Source organism: Schistocerca gregaria, unplaced genomic scaffold (genome assembly GCF_023897955.1).
Source record: "Schistocerca gregaria isolate iqSchGreg1 unplaced genomic scaffold, iqSchGreg1.2 ptg001502l, whole genome shotgun sequence".
Classification (NCBI taxonomy): domain Eukaryota; kingdom Metazoa; phylum Arthropoda; class Insecta; order Orthoptera; family Acrididae; genus Schistocerca; species Schistocerca gregaria.
In genome coordinates, this window is record NW_026062790.1 from 15001 (window position 1) to 20419 (window position 5419).

General features: G+C 55.2%; 1 non-coding gene across 1 annotated transcript in view; it reads right to left on the reverse strand.

Moving 5' to 3' along the window:
* LOC126332712 (small subunit ribosomal RNA) overlaps window positions 1–143 on the reverse strand; it is a 1893-nt gene extending 1750 nt beyond the window's left edge. The window contains exon 1 of the ribosomal RNA XR_007563886.1: window positions 1–143. This exon is cut by the window's left edge and continues 1750 nt beyond it. This is a non-coding gene — a ribosomal RNA (small subunit ribosomal RNA).
* Between the last annotated feature and the right edge of the window lie 5276 nt (window positions 144–5419).

Genomic DNA, 5419 nt, shown 5'->3' on the forward strand with positions numbered 1-5419 from the left:
TCCAAGTAACGTGGGTACGATCTAAGGAACCATAACTGATTTAATGAGCCATTCGCGGTTTCACCTTAATGCGGCTTGTACTGAGACATGCATGGCTTAATCTTTGAGACAAGCATATGACTACTGGCAGGATCAACCAGGGAGCTGCGTCAACGAGAGCTGAGCAGCCGGCCGCCCGGGAGTGTGTCCCGAGGGCCCGCGCGAACACGCAAGCGTCCGCTCAATTATTCTGCAAACAGGAGGAGGCTGAGCTCCCCTGCACGATACACCTCGAAACCCTCTCAGGTCCCGGCGGCGCGCAGCGCCGTCCTAAGTACTTGGTCGGGTTCGAGAGAGGCGCAATCGCCCGGAGATAGGCGAGTAGACGCTTTCAGTGCGAACACCCGTGCTCCCAACTGAGCTTGCCGCTGCCGACAGAGGCCCGGGAGCGTGCTGTCGTGGCATTGCCGGCGGGAAACAACACGCGCCACCTACGGTGACCGGCAGCTCCAACGCCAGCGCCACAGAAGGGCAAAGCCCCACTTGGGTGCAGAAGCGAACTCTCCCAGCACAGCGCACGCGCCAACACGTCCGCAGAGCTGCGATACAAACCACCTGCGAGAACCGCTGGGGGCGACCGAGCAGCAGACGGCGTCGCGACGCCGAGTGCCGGGCGGCGGCGCATCCTCAACGCACACAGTCCGCAATCGGACCAGCACACTGCAGATGTCCACCGCGCTTCGCACCGGGCTCGACAGAACCCACTTTGGCCGCCTGGCGCCGCGCGCAGGGTGCGCCGGCGCATAGCTGGGACGCCAGCCGGGCCCGTCGGCCGGCGCTCCTGCCACTGGGCGCCCCCCACCAGCCGGCTGTAGTGCGTGCGCTCACGCAGCGCGCGGCCAGCACGCCGGGCGGCCCCCCCTCACCGGCCGGGGACTGTCCCGCCAAGCCACAGCCTCGTATCGCTTCATACCCACATGGCCAACTCAGGTTCGGGGGCATGGCGGGTACCGCCGAAACAACCGGTTCACAGATGTACCGATCGTCGCTATCACCGATGCACCTGCAGCGCGAACAACCGCTCAACAACTGATTTCCAGTTCATTTGCGGATCTTTGGCAGCAAACGTATACGTCAATCTACATTTGCGAAATCTACGATTCTGGCATGCCTGCATGTTATGTGTCACGACACGCTACATCAGCCCACATACACACTGCGGCATGTACACGAGAGAACACGTGGAAGATGGTCCGCGCACGTGTGCAATGTCCCTTGCGCGGTCGACTGTCAACCGGCCTCTGTAGCATGTCGCAGATGTGGAACGCGGTCCACCGTGCTATCATGTTGTGTGGGGCAATACGATTAAATAGGAAAACCCTCGTCGCTACATCAACAGACGGCTCACGCTGATTCCCGGCAGAGGGAGGAGGGGGGGGGGGGGGGCCAACATGCAATACTTTCGTCCGTACCTACTTACCACATGTCTGTACGGCGTACAACAGTGCAATCTCGCTGTAATGGGGAGACGAGACAAGTAGCATCGTGCACAACATATGGCCCTTATGATTCGCCATTGTAGGGCGCAGCCGGTGTACGGTCAAGCATGTGCCACATTATGTCACTCAGTACGTAACGACGGATGATCAGTGTGGGTTACGCGTACATCAGCGGACAGTCCACACAGGCCGTACCACAACGTACACTGACTGCATCGACAACCGAATGCAACTGAACAGCTGCAAGGCTCATTTCACAAACAAACGCCTGACCGACCAGCTTGGAAGGGCAGGAGGGGAGGGCGATATTCGTTCTGTAGCGGTACACCCTTCCAGTGGTTAGCGGGACTGTGTAGAAAGTACGCAACACTCGAAAGACCTTTATGTGAGGGTACGCACCATGGCATCAAGAAATACACATGACACCAGAGGATCCAAGCAGTGAACTATGTTCAGAGGGTTGCTGTTAGGCAAAGCTACATTCCTGTGACGTTACATGTGACAGTTAAGGTGCAGTGTAAGTTAGGTTAAGGTGCAGTGTAAGTTAGGTTAAGGTGCAGTGTAAGTTAGGTTAAGGTGCAGTGTAAGTTAGGTTAAGGTGCAGTGTAAGTTAGGTTAAGGTGCAGTGTAAGTTAGGTTAAGGTGCAGTGTAAGTTAGGTTAAGGTGCAGTGTAAGTTAGGTTTAGGTGCAGTGTAAGTTAGGTTAAGGTGCAGTGTAAGTTAGGTTAAGGTGCAGTGTAAGTTAGGTTAAGGTGCAGTGTAAGTTAGGTTAAGGTGCAGTGTAACTTAGGTTAAGGTGCAGTGTAACTTAGGTTAAGGTGCAGTGTAACTTAGGTTAAGGTGCAGTGTAACTTAGGTTAAGGTGCAGTGTAACTTAGGTTAAGGTGCAGTGTAACTTAGGTTAAGGTGCAGTGTAACTTAGGTTAAGGTGCAGTGTAACTTAGGTTAAGGTGCAGTGTAACTTAGGTTAAGGTGCAGTGTAACTTAGGTTAAGGTGCAGTGTAACTTAGGTTAAGGTGCAGTGTAACTTAGGTTAAGGTGCAGTGTAACTTAGGTTAAGGTGCAGTGTAACTTAGGTTAAGGTGCAGTGTAACTTAGGTTAAGGTGCAGTGTAACTTAGGTTAAGGTGCAGTGTAACTTAGGTTAAGGTGCAGTGTAACTTAGGTTAAGGTGCAGTGTAACTTAGGTTAAGGTGCAGTGTAACTTAGGTTAAGGTGCAGTGTAAGTTAGGTTAAGGTGCAGTGTAAGTTAGGTTAAGGTGCAGTGTAAGTTAGGTTAAGGTGCAGTGTAAGTTAGGTTAAGGTGCAGTGTAAGTTAGGTTAAGGTGCAGCGTAAGTTAGGTTAAGGTGCAGCGTAAGTTAGGTTAAGGTGCAGCGTAAGTTAGGTTAAGGTGCAGCGTAAGTTAGGTTAAGGTGCAGCGTAACTTAGGTTAAGGTGCAGCGTAACTTAGGTTAAGGTGCAGCGTAACTTAGGTTAAGGTGCAGCGTAACTTAGGTTAAGGTGCAGCGTAACTTAGGTTAAGGTGCAGCGTAACTTAGGTTAAGGTGCAGCGTAACTTAGGTTAAGGTGCAGCGTAACTTAGGTTAGGGGCCAACGTGGGTTAGGTTAGGGGCCAACGTGGGTTAGGTTAGGGGCCAACGTGGGTTAGGTTAGGGGCCAACGTGGGTTAGGTTAGGGGCCAACGTGGGTTAGGTTAGGGGCCAACGTGGGTTAGGTTAGGGGCCAATGTGGGTTAGGTTAGGGGCCAACGTGGGTTAGGTTAGGGGCCAACGTGGGTTAGGTTAGGGGCCAACGTGGGTTAGGTTAGGGGCCAACGTGGGTTAGGTTAGGGGCCAACGTGGGTTAGGTTAGGGGCCAACGTGGGTTAGGTTAGGGGCCAACGTGGGTTAGGTTAGGGGCCAACGTGGGTTAGGTTAGGGGCCAACGTGGGTTAGGTTAGGGGCCAACGTGGGTTAGGTTAGGGGCCAACGTGGGTTAGGTTAAGGGCCAACGTGGGTTAGGTTAAGGGCCAACGTGGGTTAGGTTAAGGGCCAACGTGGGTTAGGTTAAGGGCCAACGTGGGTTAGGTTAAGGGCCAACGTGGGTTAGGTTAAGGGCCAACGTGGGTTAGGTTAAGGGCCAACGTGGGTTAGGTTAAGGGCCAACGTGGGTTAGGTTGCCAGAGATGTGTCAAATCAGGATGTACGTTTGGCTGGTGTCAGGTGGTGGGTTGGTTCGATGCCTTTATAAGGGGTGTGGCCAAAGGGTATTTTATTACTTGTACCTTTTGTGTTGTGGCGTGGCGTTGCGTCCTGTGTTGATACTGGGTGGACCACTGTGGGTGTTGCTGGCTGATTTGAGCTGCGTTGTTTGCGGGTGATGTGAGACATTCTGTCTTATTAGTGGACGTGACGTTCCTCTTGTCGTTGTTTGGATAGTGTCCTGTGGCAGCGAGGATAAAATGGATGTTGTTGAACGATAGTGCTTTGGTGCTTTCGCTTTGTTACACACAGAGTGGGACTGTGAGATAGGGTGACTGGGTCGAGTGCGGTTCACACTGTCCTCCCCAGTTTACAGTATGTATCATCTATGTATGTGGTCCTGCATCATTTACTAAGGAGGGACGTCAGACGACTGAAATATTAGTTATGTACTGATGTAAAGCAGAATGCTTACCTTCCACCAGTGGGCGAGTATCGACTCTGCCCCAGAGTTGCCACCGCAGGAAGAGGTGTCGGAAACACTACCCGCACACCGTCACCACTGTGCGGGGGGACGGACCCTCTATATCCTCAGCGGCGCACTCTTTGCCACCGAGCGTCACGTCTCGCGGCCCGCCGTCCAGAGCATGTATTGGGACAGCGGGACTTTGGCTTTTGGGAGATAACTCTTCATGAAGTGGAAGATATAGGGGTGGACTGCAATGTACGATTGCGGGAAAAGTCCGCCGTACATCCGCTCGAGTTGCGAGTCGGGCGGTGGGGGTGGCGCATTCACAGGTGCGGCTGGAGTGACCGTCGGTCCACCACTTTTGACTCGATTTGCGTCACCTGCGGTGAAGAGGGGGTGCAGCAGGCGTTTTACTCTGGGTCGTCAAGCGGGCGCTGTAGGCGACATCGACATCATAGTCGGCCGGCCGTCTCATAGAGGGCGGTATCGTCGTCGGAAGCAGCGTCATCTTCCGAGGGACGGACCAGTAGGTGGCCGTGTTCTGCGCCGGACCTAGTCTCGGTAGATTCCTGTAGATGGAGGCACAGTCTGTGGGCCACATGCGAAACTAGTTTACCGACATTCGCACAGGTGGCTCCCCTCCTACGGACTTATCACCACCCACACTAACCGCCCCGGGGGACTTGCCAACGACACACCCTATCCCAAGTCTATTTTCTTGCGGAGCATCATGTGTTATTATATTTTATTTCACATCCATGGTGTGGAGGTATTGTAGTTCACCGCACTGCGGTGGGCGCTACGTTACCACGCGGCGCCGGCGCCGACCAACAAGGCGCCGCACGGCACCCACGCGACGCCGCCGCCGCCTCCTCCACGCGACGCCCGCCTGGCAGACAAAGCGATATGCTGTAGTGCGGCAGTACACTGCGCGCCCGGCCGCCGACGCCGCCCCCGCCGCTCCCGCGCGCACGGAGGCGGCACCCATCGCAGCACCCACGCCAGAGGATCAAGGGAGGAGGGGGTGGTTGTGCGGGGGCGGGGGAGGCGGCCGCAAAACCGATACGCCTCAGCCCGCCGCACCGAATGCAGCGGAGTGGGTGGGTGGGTGGGTGGGTGGGTGGGTGGGTGGGTGGGTGGGTGGGTGGGTGGGCTCCCGGCCCAACCGATACGCCCAGGGGTACGGGAGACAAAATAAAAAAAAAAACAAAAACAAAGCCAAAGGCACACGTGCCCCTGGCGCCCAGCCGCGGGGGTCTCGTCTCGCGACAAGACAACACGCGATCTAGTGT